At 35.9% G+C, this 23,103-nt stretch overlaps 1 protein-coding gene across 5 annotated transcripts in view; it reads right to left on the reverse strand.

The window, feature by feature from the left end:
* FAM174A (family with sequence similarity 174 member A) overlaps positions 1–23,103 on the reverse strand; it is a 191,957-nt gene that overhangs the window by 43,857 nt on the left and 124,997 nt on the right. For 3 of the 5 annotated variants that reach the window (XR_004299363.1, XR_004299361.1, XR_004299362.1), the window contains one exon: positions 8,612–8,760. The exons of 1 other annotated variant lie outside the window; for it this stretch is intronic. The gene's annotated coding sequence lies outside the window, so the exon portion shown is untranslated. Of the gene's footprint in view, positions 1–8,122; positions 8,761–23,103 lie in introns of those variants that run through there. One more of the 5 variants, XR_004299364.1, reaches the window with a different exon arrangement.

Below are 23,103 nucleotides of genomic sequence, written 5' to 3' on the forward strand. Positions count from 1 at the left end.
TGTCTCTGAGAGTAGCCATATGAGTAACATTACTTTTCTCTTTATACTTTTCTATATTTCTCATATGTTATTATAGCAAACATGAGGTAATCTTATAATCAGAGAAATTCTGAAATAGTCTTAATAAGATGTCTTATCTGTAAAATGATTACTCCTTCCTAAGAACACCGTGTATGTGTTCTTTAGCCACATAAATATGTATTTCAATAATATAAGCAGACATAAATGACATAGAAGTACTCAGAGAACTGGTTTTTAAGTCATTTGAGCAGTTTAATCAACTTTGTGTGTGATTGTTACCACTGGTTTATCATTAGATAAAAAGAGGCACCAATGATTTGGCTGTCATAAATCTGCTCTATATGTCTTTCCTAGAAAGCATGACAAAAAGAACATTGCTCATCAGGATTAGAAATACCATCAAATTCATAACTTCTTGTCAATGAGATGGTATATAGTAAAATAATCCTCTTCCTCTTGTCTCTACAACTTGGCCTACTTTAAAGAAAAACAAAAGTTGCCATAAGCATGGAGATAAACACTACGTATGAGTGTCTTATAAAAACATAATATATATCCTTCCAGAATTCAGCTCTTAGTAAAGTTCCAGTGTTACTTTCTCAATTGTGGGCAGGATGTGTTTTATTAAACAGCCATATGAGGTGTAAGAACATTTGAGAGCAAGCCTTCACAATGTTTTCCACAGCTAGTTGATTTACAAACCTGCTGAAGGAGGAAGGAAATTGGGTAACAGTTTACGTTCTTAAAAGCCATCAGGTCTGAAAAGATATTATCCTCAAGAAAAGGAAATAGCAGCTGAGTAGCTTACACTGAACCCAATTTTGTTTTTCATCGTACAGTTGGCCTTCCTTAAATGGAGAAGACAGAGAATCTTCTCAATCTCCTTCTTGGGTTGTCTGTAACCCAAAGTTATGTTTATTTCTGTAAGAGAAAAACTGGCACAAACCTACTTTTCCAAATGATAAATCTGCATTTTCAATGTAGTTACATTTAGTCAACAGTTTATGTGAAGACACATCCCAATAGCATATTGGAAATCTGTCAGTACATGACAAAATTCATAAGTATGCAGAGAAAGGCCTACCCTTTGCTGAACAGTACGATGAACCCTATGAAAGATATGGAAGAAATATAAGACCTGACTCCTGCCTTCTGTGGGATTACAATTAACCTGAGATGATACTAATTTATTGAATGCTTTCTTTTTTTCCTGGAGATGAGCTAGGCCCTTTGAAATGATAACTTCACTTAATCCTTAATAATGCTTTGAAATACATCTCATTATCCCTATTTTATATATGAAGCCACCACGTTCCAAGAGGTTAAGTATCTTGCCTAAGGTGGTATATTTAATAAGTAGCAGAGCTGGGATTTGGCACGCAGTCAGATTCCAAAATCAGAGGTTTTAACATTGTGAAACTATCTTATCCAGACAATTCAGACAGGTTTCCACCGTGAGTTACTGCATAATGCTGGTCTTTACCAGCATTTCTGCTCTGCTAAAAATACAAGACATTTGAGACTATTCTCTTCCCTCTGGTTAGAGACATGGGCTTACTGAATCTCAAATAATAAAAATCTTAATTTATATCAAATTAGCAAACCCCATATGTTTGCATACTGAGTTTTTATTATACTCTCTGACTTGGCATCTAACTCTTCCTTTAAGTTGTGAAGGCTATTGTTTGCTCTAACTCAAAGCTTGAACCAAAATTGTTTCAATATCCATCTCTACTCTCATATATCATTGTCACCACTAAAGTTACTTAATATACCACTTGTTGAGAGTCTCAAATATCACCCACAAGAAAATAATCTGTGTATTTTAAATGAGTTATTACATATGGAATTATCGATATGCCACAAATTGACACATTTCTGTCAACTTGATATGATACTTTTTTTTAAATGACTTTTTTTCTCTGATGAATTACACATTTAGGATTTACTAATAATGGCATTTCATTGTTATTCAATATGGTATCATTTGCAATCCTTTACTAAAGTAATTCTATGAAAGGAATTTTTTTAAATTGTATGAATATAAGATAACAAAGGTTTGGGTAAATCACACTAGAAAATTTCCTTCCAACTATTCCAATACCCTACCAGTACTGGGTATCTTGACTATGTTTGGCATTTACTCATCAAGGCTAATGTTTAGTACTTGAAACTGTATGCTGTGTAGGGCAAACGTATTGCTTTGTGATAAAATACCAAACATTTACTGAACCCTTCCAAAATGAATGGGTAAATCCAAATTAAAAGGATACTGGTTCCAGATCCTTTGAAGTTTACATTCTGCATTCCTCACCAAAATGGGTAATTTAAGTAGTTCTCAGTTATATTTAAAAGGAGAGACACAAGTTCTGATGACAGTTTATGTAGAACTAAAAATCAATTTGCATAATGATAGGATGACATCTCTATAGAAAAGGTAGATCTGTCAATTGATGACTTACATAATTTGCTAACTTTTGGAAACAAAAATTAACGTACAAATTACCTCACACATTATACCAAAATAAGTTACAAATTAATTAAAATTTTCTATGTAAATATTAAAAAAATCAAACCTATGGGTACTGAAAGAAAAATGTGATTGTCCTTCTACAACGAATTGACCGATTTGGCTAAATCAAAAGATTGACTACAAGCTTTGATATAGTCTGGGAATCATTTAGAAGTTTCTCAATATGGTTGTTTGGAAGGAGTTAGGGAATCTAACACTATCAGTCATTTTACACAAATATCCTGATCGACCAAAATGTATTTAACTTAACAATGCATTCAACAATGATGGAAGTTCTGTCACAAAGATATAATCACACCTCTTTTTAAGAAAAAAATATGGAAACAAGATACCATCCATTTTGGTAATGTAGAGGACTCTCTTCATTTGCTTAAATAGGCACTGGAAAAATTTTATTTAAAATTCATATCTGTGGGGGCGCCTGGGTGGCTCAGATGGTTAAGCGTCTGCCTTCGGCTCAGGTCATGATCCCAGGGTCCTGGGATCGAGTCCCACATCAGGCTCCCTGCTAGGTGGGGAGCCTGCTTCTCCCTCTGCCTCTGCCTCTCTCTCTCTCTCTGTCTCTCTGACTCTCATGAATAAATAAATAAAACATTTAAAAAAATAAAATTCATATCTGTGGCAAGTATAGTAATTTCCAGCCAGCATACTCAGCTGTTCAATACAGACACTACATAAATCTGCTCAACAACATAAACACACTGCCTTAAAGCGATCTCACGAATTAAATAGCTTGTTTCCTGGAGAGAGAAAAGTATAGAACAAAATTAATAGTAGAGCTACTGTATCTCAATGGGGAACTACCCTCAAGCCTGAATCATTGCCAAAGAGGAGACGTTAACAGAGCTGATTGTAGTGACTATGAGAGTGAAGAAGCCTGTGAACTCAAGAGAGAGGAGTAAGAGAGTTGATTTGGAAGCATGTTGCTAATTAGCTAACTTAACAGAAATGAAAGTCATGTAAAAAGCTAATTAAGTGAAATTGATGTGCATGATCTCAGTCTTTATTTTGAACATAGCTGAAGCAATCTCTGAGCTAGGGAATCCAAACTCCAGAGAACAAGGTTTCCATGGGATGGGTGCTGATAAGAGGGGTCAATTTCAACTGCTCTTAAAGGTACATTTCTTCATGCTCTCATGGTTGCCAAGCCCAGCCATCCATGTCAATTCTGTCTTGAGAGACACTTGCTCCTTGTAAGATCGTCAGGCATGTTAAAAGTGTAAAAATTTGATACTGACCTCATTTTTTTTAATCTGTCTAATTATAATTCCCATGGCCTTAGCTGCATTGCCTATTTGGAAAGTGCTATGAGCTACCGTTCTACCCAGAGGTGAAAGATCCAAAGTAAGGTGATATTTGTGTTACCCCTTTAAAATTTATGTGTTTTTAATATTTCTTCTCATTGAATTAAGGCAGCAGTTTGCCCACTTCATCTTGCCCATTTGAAATGCATGTTTGAGCACCTTTTTAAGAATCCTTAAAAAAAACGTGAAAATATTGTATTGTATTGTTTTGAGGTACCCACAGCAACTTTCAGCAAATTTAATTTAATGTATATCACAGAAGTGAACAGAAGAAGCAGAATGGGTAGTGCTTAAAGTCTTTAAGTTTTTATACATCTTGTCTTTTACAGGTAACAGGGTAAAACCCAATGAAAATTCCATAGAAGTCAGGAAGATCTGAATAAACTTTAAAAATAAAAACAGTGACCATTAATTGAATAACTGCTATATGCCTGTGACTAGTCCAAGCACACGAAGACATTATCCTACTAGATCTTGAATAAAAACCCCCTGTGAAATTATAACCCCCATTTTATAGAAAATTCAACCGAGAGAGAATTAAGTAATTATCTATGACAGAGTTAGTAGGAACAATAGAAAGCTTTCAAACTCAAGTCTTTCCCCAAAGCTCATGATTTTAACTCTAAAACCTAGACTGCAAAATATAAGGAAAATTATTCCCAAGAGCATTTTTTCAAAAAGATTTTCATTTGGGGAATTTTCTGATCCCATTTCTTTAGCTAAGTCCAAGGTTTTGACATGAAACCCTGGTACAAAATATCTGACATTCTAGACACTGTTGTTTCTCTTTTATGAAGTTTAATTAGTGGGTCATTGTCATCTTCCCCTCCTGCTCCTCCTCTTCTTTCTCATTATTATTGTTAGGTATTTACATTCTGAAGGTAGGTGACTAGATGAAGTAATAGGCCAAAAACCTTTTTGTGCCTTTTTCATTTTTAAGAGTTTACAAATTTACCCTGCATTTTATTAACTTTCACTGTTACATACCTTCACTGTCAAACTGAATAACTGACAAAAGAATTTTCTGTTAAGATCAGAATTTACAGTTTCTCAATTGAGTCTAAGCTATGCTTAACTGTGGTATAACTGCATATGTCTGGTAGATTGACTGAGAAGGACAGGCCAGAAGTATTTTTTGCATGGGGCAGAAAGAACTCTATGGGGAAAGAATCTACCTTAAGGGGACAACACATAATTCTGCACAATGAGAAAGCCTCTCCTAAGCTACGAGAGAGATGGGCAATTCAAAGTACAGTGTGATACTGTCATTCAAATTTATCCTCTGGCTGATCTGCTATAGGGCTAGGATTGAATCCAGAAATAGTAGGGCTGAGGTATAAGCCTAGAAAAATATTTTCCCTAAAAGCTCAATAAGATATTAGGATGCAAGACATATACACAATGAAGAGTATACTGACATTTCCAGATTATGTCCAGGTGTACAGAATCACTTTGAGATACTGAGAGGACATACATGTGAAGGCAGCAACAGGACCTGGTGCCCAGATGTAGAGATAGATCCCTCACCTGATGAAGGGGACCTCAAGTGTAGGGGTGTCTGGTGCTTATTACTTGGTAACAGCAGGAATTAATGACAGTGGTAACAAGTGGTACCAACTGTTTTGGAAAATCATAGGACCCTTTGACACAGAAAGCAGACCCCTCACAGATGACACTCTCAACTGTGGCACCAGTGGGACACTTCTTGAATATATATAGTGAGTTTCATTAAGCAGGGTCAGAGAAGAAGAGTAGGAGAGGAAAAAGGCACTAACGTGGGTGATTAAAAGCTGTTCCTCATTTGTGTGGTAACCTACTTCCAACTAGAGACTTCCCCCACAACTAAGAGATGTTTTCAACAGGGCTAATGTGGTGATAAAAGTTGGCGAGGATGAGGAGAAAGGGGAACCCTCTTACACTGTTGGTGGGAATGCAAGCTGGTACAGCCACTCTGGAAAACAGTATGGAAGTTCCTCAAGACGTTAAAAATAGAGTTACCCTATGACCCAGCAATTGCACCACTAGGTATTTACCCCAAAGATGCAGATGTAGTGAAAAGAAGGGGCACCTGCACCTCAATGTTCATAGCAGCAATGTCCACAATAGCCAAATTATGGAAGGAGCTGAGATGTCCTTCAACAGATGAATGGATAAAGAATATATGGTTCATATATACAATGGAATATTACTCAGCCTTCAGAAAGGATGAATACCTACCATTTGCATTGACATGGATGGAACTGGAGGGGATCATGCTAAGTGAAATAAGTCAAGCAGAGAAAGACAATTATCATATGGTTTCACTCATATGTGGAACATATGGAATAGAGCAGAGGACCACAGGGGAAGGGAGGGAAAACTGAATGGGAAGAAATCAGACAGGGAGACAAACCATGAGAGACTCTGGACTCCAGGAAACAAACTGAAGGTTGTAGAAGGGAGGGGGATGGGGGGGGGGATGGGGTAGCCAGGTGATGGGTATTAAGGAGGGCATGTGTGGTGATGAGAACTGGGTGTTATACACGACTAATGAATCATTGAACACTACATCAAAAACTAATGATGTACTGTATGTTGGCTAACTGAACATAATAAAAAAGTTGGTAGTTGTAAGGTCAGGAAATACTGTTGGTTTTTGTTATTTAGATGACGAAAATTATAAGAGCCTTTCTATGAAAATTATGAGTGTTGCTATAATACTAAAAGTTTCTACTGATTTTCAGTTTTGCAAATGAAACATAATAGGTCTGGGGCTCATAATGGTGCCTCTCAAAACCCAGACTGATATATATTTGATATCTGTAGAATGAACATTACATAGTTTGTTAACAAAATAGCTTTTTCTTTTTCTATTCATGTGCTTTATTCAGATACATCTTATTAATTACATGTCTTTAGTTCCATTGCCTAGAATATTCAGTGTGAGGCCTAAGGTGTAAACTTTAAGGGGTCACTCCCTCAGAGGGTTATGCAAATGTCAACCTTGTGTTTACTGTCTTCACCCTAGCCCCAGCCCTGGAAGACATCCTTGTCATGCTCCTCATTTAATTGGAATGCTTTTGAAATTTTACCTTTAAGTATGATGTTTGTTCTAGGTTTTTGAAAGGGATTCATTATTCAATTAAGAAAAGTATCTTGCACTTTTAGTTTGCTATTAGATTTTTAAATCGGTAACAAATTTAAACAATTGCCTTTTCTGCATTATTTGAAATGCTCATTTTTTAAATAAAATCCATTATTATCAGTGTGGTATTCTACATTAATAGATGTCTATGATTTTGATTCATTGTTATATTCCTGAGCTAACCTCCTTTTCTATAAAACCCAATTCAAATACCACTTTTGATCTGTCAGCCAAAAGTAATGTCTTCCTCCCTCCTCTAAATTGCAATAGCACTCTAAAGGTGCAATAGCACCTTTTCTATATACTTTGGCACGTTCTACCTTATATTATATCTAGATATGTGTATGTTGTCTCTTCTACTTCATTCTTCCTCATAATGCAAAGAATAATAGATTGGAAAACAGAAAAGTTGAGATGGATTCCAGGTCTACCACTTAAAAATATTCTAAGGCTCAATTTCCTTTTATATAAAATAAAGATCATAATGTATGCCTTGCCTGCCTTATAGAATTTTTTAAAGTATCTAAATGAGATATATTGATCATGGTATCTGTAAATGTAGAAGGCTGCATATATATCACTGTTATTATTGATCATTAAGCTTGAAACTTTGCAAAAGTTTTATTCAGTATTGGCTATACTTGGAGATAACTGTTACCTTGAAAAGTTCCCCAGATTTTTATTTTAACACAATCCTGAAATAAATATGCAACAGCAATAGTCATACTGAAAGATTATCAATTATCCTTTCATGTGCTACAAATCAGATTGCCTTGTGGCTCACCACACAGTCTATGAATGCCATAAATTCCCTGAAAGAGATGGCAGATACAACTAGCACAAAGGGACCATTGTTCTACTCTAATTTCAAAGAGTATTTTATGAGATCTTAGAGAAAAAAATATGTTGGAAGGAAGAATGGACTTCCAAATACTAAAAATTTCCTACTACATAAACAAAACAAAGTTCTGGCATCATTAAATCATGGATATAGACAACTCAGGATATTCTGTAGGAAAATAAAATTTTAAAAAAGATTTCAGTTTCATGAGAAGAAGGGGACTGATTTAGGGAATAACCTATCAGTTAGTCATTGCTGTATAACAAACCATACCAAAACTTAAGTGGCTTACCAATTATTATTTATTATGACTCTATAGGTTGAGTATTAAGTTATGCTGATCTGAGTTGCTCATGCATATGTGTCTGCAGTTAGCAAGGAGGTCTTCAGTGGCTGAAATGGGGTGATCTTGGCTGGGATGAATCACTTTGCTCCACATTACTTTTCATCATTCAGCATTTTATCTCAGGCTTGCTATCATGGTGAAGGCAGAAGACCAAACAGATAGAATTAAACTCTAAAACACCTCCAAAAGCCTAGGCTTGGGAATTTGCACAGCATCACTTCTGCCACCACATTCTATTGGTCAAAGCAAATCACTGGGCCAGCTCAAATTCAGAGTGGAGAGATAGACTCCACCTCTGGGCAGAACTGCACATTTACATTGCAATGGACATGAATACATGAAGATAAAGAGAATTGGGGGCATTTTTTGTGGTCTACATTCCCATCTATGGCAAAATCCTATAACAGATATATTGAAAAAGTCAAAAGCCAAGAGGGCTTACCCTTACTCTCATTTGGTATTGTGGAGAGTGACATCCACAGGGTTCCAATGTCCAGCAGGAAGTTGTAAGAGGAGCCTTGATTTAAATATTCAGCCCTCCCTTTGCTCCCACATGTACTGAGGTGAATGTAATTGGAAGTTTTTGCATCCCTGTGGGTGACAAGGAAGTGATAACTAAGTTGAGAGTAAAGACCCGCTATGCAATCATATAGCAAGGTGCAAGCTACAGAAGCTGGGGTTAAAAAATCTGTATAAGGATCAAATAGATAATGTTGCTTACGCACATCAAACTCTACAGCACTGATAAGAAATTAAATAAGAACTATGACCCAGCGGGCGCCTGGGTGGCTCAGATGGTTAAGCCTCTGCCTTCGGCTCAGGTCATGATCCCAGGGTAGTGGGATTGAGTCCCGCATCAGACTCCTTGCTCAGCAGGGAGTCTGCTTCTCCCTCTCCCTCTGCCTCTCCCCTTGCTTGTTCTCTCTCTGTCTCTCTTGCAAATGAATAAATAAAATCTTAAAAAAAAAAAAAAAAAACTATGACCCAGCAATTGCACTACTAGGTATTTACCCAAAAGATAAAAAATACTGATTTGAAGGGGCACATGCACCCCAATGTTAATAGCAGCATTATCAACAATAGCCAAATTACAGCAAGAGCCCAAATGTCCATCAACTGATGAATGGATAAAGGAGATGTGGTACACACACACACACCCCCCATGTAATGGAATATTATATATATTCCATATATATATATTACATATATTTATATATATTCCTACATATATATATATGGATATAGACAACTCATATATATATATATGTAGGAATATAACTCAGCCATCAAAAGAATGAAATCTTGCCATTTGCAACGACATAGATAGAGCCAGAGTGTATTATGTTAAGCAAAATAAGCCAATTAGAGAAAGACAAATGCCATAGGACTTCAGTAACATATACAATTTAAGAAACAAAGCAGATAAACATAGGGGAAAGAAAAAAAGAGTGGGAGGCAAACCATAAGAGACTCTTAACTGAAGAGAACAAACTGAGGGTTGATGGAGGGAGGAGGCAAGGGGATGGGCTAGATGGGTGATAGGTTAAGGAGGGCACTTGTTATGATGAGCACTGGGTGTTATATGTAAGTGATGAATCACTGAATTCTACTCCTGAAACTAATATTACACTATATGTTAAATAACTAGAATTAAATAAAAACTTGAAACATTAAAAAAAAAAAGAAGTATCAGGCTCTGACTGAGTTAAAAAAAAAAAAAAAACAACAACAAAAACAAAAAACACCCAAAAACAATTTATATGCTGTCTAGCTCTAGACCAGCTAAAACAATGAAATGAAAACCAACAAAGACTAAAAAGATAGCACACAGAGTTTACTGTCTCTTTCCCCTACAACAAACTACCCCCAATATGTTAGGGAAAAGAAAGATTTCTATCTTGGAGTGGAGAAGTGTTGGAGTTGGGACCGTAACACTGAAAACCGCACATGTACTCAAAAGAGACAAGAGCAACAAAGTTCTACGAAAAGAAGATGCAGACATCAGAAGGTACTGAGATACTGCAGTTTAGCAACTTAAAACAAAACAAAACAACAACAACAACAAAACCAAAAATCTGCTATCCAATGGTTGGGTAAGATTAGACCAGATCTATAAAATATGACAAGTTGGTTTTCTTAGCATATCAGAGAAGCAGTAAGGGGCAGTTCTAGATTTTGTGGAGGCTGTTCAAGAGAAATGAAACAAAGTATAATACTTTTACAAATATTACACGAACATATGATCATATGAACACATTGCAAAGGTTCCTTCCAGGGTCTCAGAATGGGCTCATCTAAGCTAGGGACTTGAAACTTGGGCCAGTAGCTTCCCAGTGAATCTGTCTTTGATGCAGCATATTACAGATGAGAGTTTATTAATAAGGGTGCTATCATTGTTCCTCACTCTCTTGCTACAGAAATCTTTCTATAATGAGTTAAGGAGCACTTCCATCTATTGGGTGGCATAAGAAAGGCATTAAGGTATTTAGAACAGAACATGCTTCTGCAGAGGAAAAAGTCTATTTCATTCTCCTCTGAGTCCAAATAGAAATAACCATTTTACAGATCTTGATTGGAAATTGTTTTAAGTATGCCTTTAAAGCCTTAAAGATGGAAGTATTAAATGCTCGCAGCAAAGCTTTATGAATGGGGTGTCTGAAGGCTCTAAGTGAGAGAGGTTGGAGAGTTTCCTGCAGTTCGTAGAGGTCATGGAGAGGAAGCTCCATAGCTCAGTCTCCACCCAGTTACCATTTCCAAGCTTCTCAGAGCTAAACATTATGTCACCTCCACAAAAGGGTCTGTGGTGTACATTCCAGATTTCTTCTCACCTCTTCACAGAATTTCCTTTTGATGATCAAGACCTAGTAGAATATTAAGGTTTCTTATTCTACTTTGATGAGCCCGTATTTGATTCCTTCTTCCTCAAACTATGTCCCACCTTTCATGGTCCTAGTGGCCAAACTGTGTTCATGACAACCTTTGTTTATGAGCTGAGATTAACATACTGAATGTTTATGTCTAGTCTTTACAATGAAATAGGGTCATTTGGTATTAGACTGCCTTTGTCATTCCTACAGAAAGATTACATTGTTTTAGACAAACCTATACTCAATCAACTTTTATGATTCTGGTCTCTTGTGATATAATTAATAAACCATTATCCACTCTTTATCCAAGTCACTCGATTTTCCTATTTATATGTAATTCATAGTCGAACTTGATTCTATGTGTTTCTCAATACTTTATAATATGTCAAGATCTTTTTTTTTTTCTACATTTGAACAATTATATGAAAATTAGGCTTGGCATTATCCTTATTTAGTTTCCATTTAATTAGTTTTTTTGAATTACAATTTATAATTATGTATGCTAAAAATGACAAGTTCTTATATTCTCCTGTTGACTGACTAAACAATTCTTCCTATATATTCCATCTTTTTTGCCTCACACTTCACTGAACTATGAAAACCTACTCTACTATTTGAAATGGATTTTGCAATATTTACTAAGATATAATCTGAGATTCCAATCTTCCAGCACACCATGAGCTCACTCTAAGTGTTTCAGATAAGAAGATAGATAGCTATACAGCATTTATGGAGTGTTTTATACTAATCCTTCTTAAAATGCAGTATAAGGCAATCTGCTCATATAATTTCAATATTCTTTTTCTATAGTCAAGAGTATATTCAGAAAAATATCAAATTTGAATCTGTCTTATGTAAGAAACCAATTTTCATGTCCTAACAGGTTCTTCTTATCAATGGCTAAGATACTATAAATATAGGTACTTCCATTTTAGTGAGAAATCCTATAAAATCGGTGTCTTCACAAATTCCTGTTTATACAGTCCATTTAGTGACAATGTTATCCCTTTATAAAGCATTCATAACTGCTGTGTTAGAGGTCTCTGTGACCAAAGGAGCCACTTGTTTTTCAACGAATCAAGCATCCATTGACTTGGGCCCACTGCTTGGAAATCTGAAGCATGTCTGCATAGTTACCAGTTTACAATTGTATTTAAAAATTCACCAGGCAAGATGAATGAGAGGGAATATTTCTTAAAAGAAATTAAGACTAAATGCATGTTAGGTGTTAGAGAAGAGGGAAATTATCATGGGGTAGAGATAAAATAAAGCTTGGGGATATGGGTCTAAATTTTAACAATGACACTAATTCACACTTTGATGAGGGCCAGTTGAGCTGAGTTATCTGTCTAGGCCTCAGTTTCCTTGTCTGTAACATGCTGTGATTAAATTCAAATAACATTTCTAAAATATATTCCATGAGCTCTACAGCCAAGTAATGATTTTGGAGAAAAGAAAAGAAAAGAAAAGAAAAGAAAAGAAAAGAAAAGAAAAGAAAAGAAAAGAGAAAGAAAAAGAAAGAAAGAGAAAGAAAGAAAGAAAGAAAGAAAGAAAGAAAGAAAGGAAGGAAGGAAGGAAGGAAGGAAGGAAGGAAAGAGAGAAAGAGAGGGAGGGAAGGAAGGAGGGAGGGAGGGAGGAAGGGAGGAAGAGAGAGAGGAAAAAGAAAAAAGGAGAGGGGCCTAAGAAGTATAGAGAGAGTGCACACTGAATCAGTAGATTCCCAGTACCTATTAAATGAGACCCTCAGTATCCTGGCAGTAAATAAATATCTTAAATTGTTTTGAAAATTCTTTTCTGAGTGTATTTAACTAGAAAATCCCCTCCAAACTCTCCTTTTATGACACATCTATTAATATATCAAAGAAATACTATTACAAGAGAACTATGTTGGGAGTTAGCTTTAATATATAGTACATTTTCCTGAAAGCTCTACCTTCTCCAAGAGTGTATTTCCCGATCTTAGAGCACCTGGATGAAGAGTTTCCTCCTACATGGCACTCCCCTCTCCAGTTTTGCCTGTATGGAAACAATCACTGCCTTGGAGTTGCTCCAGTCATCCAGAGGGATGAGCCACCCACACAGTCATCTCCTTGGCCTCTGTTCTGGTCATCTCCATCAAGTATGCTCCCTGTCCACTGTTCAGTGCTCATAGCCACATCTCAGTCCAGGACATTCTTCCACAGTCCACATCACATCAGTCTACAATTCTACTCGGGTTCTGGTTAGGAGTAGAGAGTCTGCAAACCTCCTTGAACTACCACCACCCTCCATAGCCAGAGCTTACTCTGAGCTCTGCCAGTGAAAGAGCATTCCACTCTAAGAAGATTTAAAAAAATAGCTCTTGGGCGCCTGGGTGGCTCAGTTGGTTAAGCGACTGCCTTCGGCTCAGGTCATGATCCTGGAGTCCCGGGATCGAGTCCCGCATCGGGCTCCCTGCTCGGCAGGGAGTCTGCTTCTCCCTCTGACCCTCCCCCCTCTCATGTGCTCTTTCTCATTCTCTCTCTCTCAAATAAATAAATAAAATCTTAAAAAAAAAATAGCTCTTAATCCATCCCCTTAATTGGTACAATAGCTACTAAAAGATTTATTATATCACAGGTGAAAATTTTTCTCTCTCCCCTATGGAGGTTATTCTCTGTGCCAGCCTGCACAGAATTCGTGGTAACTGACTTAATTTTCTCACCTTGGCCTACTGTTTGTCCAAACTTCCAAGAATCCCTTTTCACCCACCTTCACTTTTTCAGGAAATACAGTTTACTGGATATTAACCTACATTAAGCACAGTATTTTTTTTTTTTTTTTAAGATTTTATTTATTTATTTGAGAGAGAGAGAGCACATGAGAGGGGGGAGGGTCAGAGGGAGAAGCAGACTCCCTGCTGAGCAGGGAGCCCGATGCGGGACTCGATCCTGGGTCTCCAGGATCATGACCTGAGCCGAAGGCAGTCGCTTAACCAACTGAGCCACCCAGGCGCCCTAAGCACAGTATTTAATTAGAGTTAATACTTAAATAAAAGTCTAAGTCTCTTATTCAATAAAATTTTAATCTAAGAAAAATACACTAGACTTTATTAGTTGGAAATCTTCCATTTTTAAGTAACTCAGTGAAATAATAAAGGAAATATATCAGCTCAGGGAACTAGCATCATTTAAAGAAATATGCTGTGAGGCTTAATTCAGAAGCTCAAACTTAGGTGGTATGTGTTCCATCGTAAGATTGACTCACCTCACAGTAATTGATTGCCTATTCTGTGATCAAGCTTCAGACACCACATGCTTCATCATTCATACCAAGCAGGAAGAGTGAGAACTTCACCCTTCCTGAAAGTCATACAATAGTCTCAGGCTTTATTTTGATTGATTCAATTAGGATATTTCCTTATCCAAGAAAACTGAAATACTATATGTCTTAGGTCTCAGGTTATCAATTACTATTTACTAGCAGTTGGGCTGAATGGTTTGGAATAGGTCTACCACTGGAAATGAGGATGAGGTCAAAGCCGTTCAAATCATATGACTGGCTTCCTTAGGATGACTGAAAGGGAGTAGAAGCTTCAGACGTAATCACAATGTCAACTCTCTCTCTCCCTCTCATACACACACACATACACACACACATACTTAAAAATACATATTTTATATAAAATGAAAACAAATAAAGCTAAGAGAATTATAAAAATGTCACCAGGCAAGCAAAGCCTCTGAATGTCTCAGAATTTCTCCCATAGAGTTCCCTTTTGAGGTCATCTTTCTCACACTCAGAATATGCTGAAAGTATAGCCCTTAAATAGATCTGTTTTATACTGCATATATATAACATGCCCTGTGCAGTTCACTGGTCTTAGGGTGGGCCTCTTGCTTTAAAGGAGCAAATCAGTAAGCTATAAAAGATGAAGTGAGTCAATCAGACTCTACCTTGACTTGAGATACACAGTTTGTTGTGGGAGCTGAATGGAAGGATACAATGAAAAGTTGGAGCCCCGAGGTCTCACGGGAAGCAAAAGTTATAAGTAACAAGCTATGAGACAGAGTTCATGTAGATTAGAAAGGGCCATGAGAGATCAGAAGGTACAAGAGGAAAGACAAAAACACAGGAGAAAGGGGCAGTATCCCTATTTTTGAAGGTTTTTGGTTCCAATCTCTATGAGCGCATCTACACTTCTTTTTTTGAAATCCCTGCTATTGTTGCTCTCATGTTTTTTTTCAGAACTACCTACTCCTTACATGTGGTATTTCGAATGAGTTTCTGTTCCACATGAATGATATGAACAATAGAAACAAACTGAAGAACATATTACTAAAGGATTCTTTGTTTAACCAAATAATACACTATAGGGGTTCCTTGAAAACAATACACATTCCTGTTATATTTAAATTTACCTTAAAATTTTTACTTGACAGGTCCAGGAACAATTTCTTAAAATGAGATGTACTCAATAAATCTTTTTTTCAAAACATGTATTCTTTAAATTGCCTACCAAAATTTTGAAGAAGAAAAAAATGCAGCCCCTCCCTCCCCTACCAAAATGTACTGTTCTACTGCTAATACAAGGTAGACAACAACAGCCCTATGGTGAAGATAACTGTGGGCTAAGGATACATGACTCTTACTCTTACTCACTAACTGATTTCCCTCTCTAGTTAAATTAGAGAAAGATGAAATGACTATTTCCAACATGTTAAATAGGATGGTTAATCAGCTTTCCCAGTTACTGTTGAAAAAGTATACTTTATTTCTAATTTACCAAATATTTCTAAAATACCCGTAGTTGAAAATAATTGTGAAGAGATTTCCAAGCAATAATTATTGAATTTAAGAATTTAATCCAGTTTTTAAATTTTAGTACTATTGTGGTCATTGAAACCACAATTATATTCTGAAAATGAATTAGTACTCTTTTTTTCTGAAAAGAAAATGTAAGTTTGGTAAGGTCATATACCTTGCCAGCAGAGAAGAGCCATTGACATGCTGCTCTGAGTCAGCATGGAAATTTGCCTAGAAGCAGGGGTTCTGTACTCCTAATTGACCTGCCAGTTTGAAATCTTTTCTTGGCAACCATGACTTCCTATGGAGTTGAAAATACTGTCCATTTGAGCTCAGATAGCATATTTAGTCTGAAGCAATATGGTGTTCAAAATAAAACCTACACAAGAGGAAAAAATACAAATTTTTTTGAATTTTTAATGAAAGAAAAAATAATCAATAGCTGTTGGATTCAAAATATTGGATTTAAAATACCCTCTCATGTCTCTGAATTATTATTGCCAAGGGAATTTTATTAGTTGCCTATATTCTTAGAGTAAATTTTCATTTCTATAAGAATCATCAACACTTGATCAATGAGTGTGGTAAGTTAACCTGTAGGATTTTTGATATAGAAAAGAAGTAGGCCTACAATTTTGTTTCTTAATGCATTTCACCAGGCTGATTCTCTCAGACACCATGGGAAGTTTCAAAATTATTCTCATGGTATGTCTAGCTGCCAAGTTCCTAGCTGCTATAGTGGTCATAATTGGTAGGTAATTGGCTGTTGGGGACTCTTCTCTCAGCCTATAGCTGCCTCTGTGTGCTCCTTCAGCAAAACATTTTAGAGTCATCAGGAGTGAGTTCCACACCCTTCATGTTCTTTCCACATTAAAAAAATTTATTCATATAATATCTCAGTTCCCTGTTATATGGTCATTATGCCCTGTTAGACATTTCTGTGAAAAGGTATCTGTAAAATTATATAACTTTTCTTTTATTTACCAGTATTGACCTGAAGTCATATGAAAAATATATCCCTTATCTTAGTCCTAATAACCTTCCTTTAATTTTATTTATTTATTTATTTATTTATTTATTACCTTTCTTATGGGTATCTTGCGTCTTAGTTATAGTGACTTATCCCAAGGTTATGCCATTTCCACAAATGGGGCAAAGCCAGAGAGAAGTTTCTGTCTAAGACTTAAACTGGCTCTGAATCCCCTGGATCCTAGGGATCTTCTCAAGGGGCAGTAAATAGAATAAGAGTGTCTAGTGGTCTGCCTTCACATGGGATGTTTCCAGTTCTATCCACAGATTCCTTGGTTTTACTGTATGGAACTGGAAAACAAGAGGAGTTTGGAATTTCTGAATCCTCAGAATATAAAATGGCTTCCTGAACTATCTCTGGACCCTCATATTGTTCATTGTCCCAGGATTAATCTTTAGAAGGGACCCAATTTTTTCTTTAGACTTTTATGTTATGTAAAGCAGTATGTTTCCTCTGTGCTTAAGACAGTTTGGGAATATATTTTTGAAATTGCAGCTTTAAGAGTCCCAGTTTACACTGGCTACAAACAGAAGATGTGATTTTTTTTTTTTTAAGATTTTATTTATTTATTTGACAGAGAGAGACACAGCGAGAGAAGGAACACAAGCAGGGGGAGTGGGAGAGGGAGAAGCAGGCTTCCCGCGGAGCAGGGAGCCCGATGCGGGGCTCGATCCCAGGACGCTGGGATCATGACCTGAGCTGAAGGCAGACGCTTAACGACTGAGCCACCCAGGCACCCCAAGATGTGATTTTTTTGATGAAAGCTAAAAATATATTAGGTTTCCTTATTACCATGGCTTCGGACCTTTAGCATCAGGAACATTAGTATCTGATATCATACCCCAAAATAAAAATTAATTTATAATTTGTCATGCAGAACTTATCCAAATACCATAAAAGTACTTCATTGGACTAATACTGTCTCTAGATGAGCTGCTGAGATCCTATTTGGCCCTGGAGACAGAACCACAACAACAACTAGGTATCTATTGAAAATGACTGCCAAGTACCCCAGTAGCTGCAAGAAGGCAGATAAATTCTTACCATCGCATTCATTAGCTACTGCAGTGAGTGCCAAGCCAGAAGGGACAAAGATGACTGAATAATTCTCCATCATTTTTAGTTTGCCAATTACTACATGCACAAAAGCAAAATAAATAATGTATCTGGTTTTTAGAAAATGTGTCAGTGCTTCAAGAGCCCCACCTTCAGTTGTATGAAATATATGTACTTTGCCAGAAATAGTCTTTGCCTTAGTCTACCATGAGGGTGGTTGTGTGTGAAGGAGATCTGAAAAACACATTTAGAGGAGTACCTGTTTGAGCACAGTTTTCATTCAGATGAACCGTTAGCATTAATGAAAACCTATAAATCTTGTGCACATTTCAAATAAAAACTACCACAAATGCTTAACCACTTTTCTTTTTTTTTCTTTTCTTTCTTTTTTTTTTCTTTTTCTTTTTTATTATTATGTCCAATTAGCCAGCATTAACCACTTGTCTTGACAGGATATGCTTTGTGGAGTCCATGATGGGAACTTAAATTTGGGAAAAAGAGTAAAAAGAAAAGGTTAGTCATCATGCCCACAATTACAGATTGGTGACTTAATGTCAGTGCACTTAGAGGGGGAGAAGGCGTAGTCAAATGGTACTTATTTGGTCAAATGCTGGAAAGAAAAAAACATGTTTCTCTTTAACATATTCCAACCCACATTGGAGACTAAACTAAGCTACAGTTACCAAAGGAACCTCAGGGGAAAATCTGTGGCAGTCTTGTTGCCAATGTATGAGCAACACCACAGTCTAGTGGATTGAAAATCACTTGTATATATCTGTAGGAACAAGAGATGCCCTTGCTTCCATTCCTTAGCTATGACTTCATTCTCTGGTAATTCTATTTCTACTAATCTTCCATATTACCCCACCACCAGCATAAACAGCTCTTAGAGTCACTTCTAATAAAAAACAAATGCACAGAGCTTCTTTAATATTGACGGCCATGAATTACAGAAAATATAATCATCTAAAAACTAATGTAATTGGATTTCTAATCCAGGAGCAAAGCAAAATGGGAGGGGGGCTACCAATGGTTTGTGAGCAACTAAAAAATATATAGCATTAGATCAAGAAGGTTCCTAGTTGGCTGGAATGCTTGGCAAATAGGATGCTTTCTTGCTTTCTTGGGATTTATAAAATGTATTTGAGCACATTCCATTTTATCACGCTCTTTGGAGAGAAGTTAATTTTTTTGAAATATCATTGAGGTCTCACACTTTATACTATTAGCGGAAAGTTAACATGATCTGATGGCTGATATTTAGATAGGACTAGGGGTCTACATTTGAAATAGGGTTATGTCATAAGCACATTGTTTGACTTATTTAAACTCTTTTTTCCAATATACCAAGCTATCCAATGAAGAGATTAATTAAATTCTAAGTTAAATAATTGGAAAATTATTATTTATATCCCCCTTACATGCAACATATTATGTTAGATGCTTTTAGGGCATACAAAGATAATTACAAACTAGCATGCCTCTAAATTTGTATTCTAGTTAGTAAGCAAGACCTGGACATTGCAAATACTAACAATGATTGCCTCAGTGATTGGAGGTGCTGCTAGCATTTGAGAGGAGGAGCAGTGGTACCAATGTCTTTTCAAGGCTGAGCATTCTGCATGTCTACAGATTTTTAAATGTCCACCTGGAAATGTAGTTTAAAAATCTGTTTATAATTATATCAGCCTAAACCTCTGTTTACATCGATATACCAAGTACTTTTGCTTAGATTTGGTTTATATTGAATTTTCTATTTTAACATGCAAGTTAAGGAAACACTGTACTTTTATTTCCTGAGCTTTACCAGGAATGGTTCATCATTTCAAAAATAAAAATCCCAGAGGCAAAACAGTATTTGGGCAGCCAAAACAATACACTTGTATCAGTTTGTATTTGTGCCTATTGCATTCAAAGGCAACAGAGATATAGAGAGATAGTATAGAGATAGAGATACATCATTAATATCCTGTCCAAAGTATTCAGTAGTATGAAAAACTCAACAATTGCTATGGGAATACTTGGCATTGCTTTTTATACTGCCATACAGAAATTAAATTTATGGCTTTTCTGTCAAGATTTTTGTTTTCCATAGGAAGTAAAAAAGAAAAACCAAACAAAAAAAAAATGCCAAAATCAAATGACAGTTTTGCAATGAAGTTTGACAAGGTTATATCATACTTTCTCTTTTCTTCCAGGTCAGTTTGTAATTTGTCTTGTTATGTTTACCCTTTATTTGATTATTTCATATATTTTGTTTCTTATCATACACTAATATCTTGTCTCTGAATATTTATCTTAACACTTATTTTTGAATTAGCATCTAATAATATCTCTTCTCTTTGGTTTTCCTATAGTTCATGTGCAGAATGGTCTCTGACACTTACTTCTCTAAAATGGTGAAAGAGGGGCACCTGAGTGGCTCAGTTGGTTAAGTGTCTGCCTTCATCTCAGGTCATGATACCAGAGTCCCAGAATTGAATTGGGCTCCCCACTCAGCAGGGAGTCTGCTTCTCCTTCTCTCTCTGCTCCTCCTCCTGCTCATGCTCTCTCTCTTTCACTTGCTCACTCTCTCAAATAAATAAAATAAAATCTTTAAAAAAATAAAATAAAATGGTGAAAGAATCTATTTCATTAAGCCATCTACTGTGGTCATGCCTAAACATTTACATATTAAAATACACATCAAAGTATTTATTTAAGTTTTAACAAGATAAAATTATATCCTTTTTTTAAAAAAAAATTAGGTGCATAAGCATGTTGCTCTTTCTGGAATTCAATTTTGGGTTGGTAAAGAGGTCATAAAACATTTGTTATAAAATAAGGCATTGGACTTGAAAGGACTGAAATCCACTAACTCAGGTTGTTAATGAAAGATAAATGAGATGTTGTGTAATGTATCTAACAAAATAATTCACATGTATTATGTGCTCAATAAATATGAACTCTCTTAAGATAAGGAGAGATGATCACTTCTGATTCTAGCAGGAAAGATCTCAAAAACCACACAAATGAAAATGCATTTCAAACAGAATGTGAATCTTGATCAGTTTTGGCAGGAATAGAGGCAGAATCATACTTAATGAGGAAAATTCTTGAACAAAGGTTTACGTAAAGATATAAAATTCCAAGTTTTAGCATGTTCATTTTTCCTCCCATGACAAGTAGAGGCTGAGAGTGATCTAGTGTTTAGAGTTTGCACTGATGAGTGTGTAGATGTGAAACACACACACACACACACACACACACACACAAAGTGAGGCCAACCATCACAAGGAAATATCAAAATAAGAGAATAGATAGGATTGGAGTATCAGAAAACAGATGAAAATAAGAAAAAAGCTGTCAAAAGGAAGATTTAAATAGTAGAAAAGGTGGGGGGAGCTATAGAATTTCTGTTCTTGAACGATAGTAGAACTAGGAAAACTGTCCAGAAAGAATTGGTTACATAGTCATGGGCACAGTGGATTGCAGTAAGACCTAAAAAGTTTGAAAGACAATGAGTATCATGGAGTAAAGAGAATAACCATTCTGTGAAGACCTCAAGAGTTGTCATTAGAATACAGATCACTGATTCTAAGCAGTGTACAAGGGCACTTGGATAAATGGTGATATTCTCAACAGGGTAAAATCCTGAATTGCCCAGTTTCCTTTGCCAATTTTTGACCTGAAATGCCAGGTGAAAAAAGAAAGCCAAAAAAGTGAATTCAATGGCTAGACTAGAAAGATATAATGGGAATAGATTTGAAGGTGGTTTGTCCAAGTTGGTCCATGTCAGTTCACAGATGAATTACAGGTTCAAAGAAGCAAGAAACACTACTGGCGCCTTCTCCAATACCATCTTCTTCAAGAAAGATATGGATCAAGAGTTCCCTTGGGAAGGAGGAAAGCAGATTTTCTTCCCATTTCCAAGAGTACACCTGACCATTACTTCTACTTCAGTGAAAGGGACAATAAGGACTAATATCATCATGGCATTAGCTCAAAGGATTATGTTGTGAGAATTAATTCCAAAGTCTGAAATGTGCTTTGAGCTCCTCAGAGATGTTTTACACATATATAGAATGTATATGTGTGTATACATATATATGTATGTGTGTGTAACTGATAGTACAATTTGCATTAATAGTATGATATCTAAATGTGATTTGCCAGTTAATTGAATCTACAAGAAAATTGTATTGCAATAACTAACACCCTAATAACCACTGTAAAAAGTCTTACAAGACATTATACACTTATTTCCACGATACCGGTAATATTATAAAAGTTGGAAACAGTTTATTTAGATGATATTTGACTCCTTTGCCTTTTGCAAACAAGGTTGGAAAAAAAAGTAAAAATAACATTTGTTTCAATCCCTCTACATAATAACAAATTGTTTGTGTGAACCCTATTTTTTTGTTAAAAATCTTTTTGAACTGATTCTGATGCCTATAAAAACATGTTCATTGCAACATCGCTTATCATAGTGAAAACTTTGAAATAACATACCGCCTGTCAAAAAGTGATAGGAGTATAAATAGCATGCAAAGCAGATACTTAAACTCATGCTACACACTTATATTTATGGACTTTGGAACAAACTATACAATATATCGTTAAATATTCTAAAGTCAGTTACAGATCAGTTTATGTGCATGCATGTATGTGGGCAGTGTGTGTGTGTGTGTGTGTGTGTGTGTGTGTAGAAAGTGTGGGTGCATTTGTAAAAAAAAAAAATAGAAAACCCACATAAGAAGATTAACATTCTTTTTGGTAGGAGGAATATATAATAAATACATATATGTTAGTACTATATATTTTTAAATAATTTAAAAAATTCTACTACAATAAAGAACTTTGTATCCACAACTTGGCTTTAACCTATCTGAATATTCTACTATATTTGGTTTTAAATAGGTAAACTATTTCAATGCATTTGAAGCTCCTGGAGCACCCTTATTTATTTCATTTCCTTTTCTCCTTCTTATCCAGAAGTAATCCCTATCCTGAACTTGATTTTATCTTTTGCATTAATTTTCAATAATTTTTTTCCTATTTATCTATTTTTTTGATGTAGTGTTCCATGATTCACTGTTTGCGTATAACACCTAGTGCTCCATTCAATACGTACCCTCATTAATACCCGTCACTGGGCTAACCCAACCCCCCACCCCTTCCCCTCTAGAACCCTCAGTTTGTTTCTCAGAGTCCATAGTCTCTCATGGTTCGTCT

This window comes from Phoca vitulina, unplaced genomic scaffold, assembly GCF_004348235.1.
Source record: "Phoca vitulina isolate PV1807 unplaced genomic scaffold, GSC_HSeal_1.0 scaffold6, whole genome shotgun sequence".
NCBI classification, from domain to species: Eukaryota; Metazoa; Chordata; class Mammalia; order Carnivora; family Phocidae; genus Phoca; species Phoca vitulina.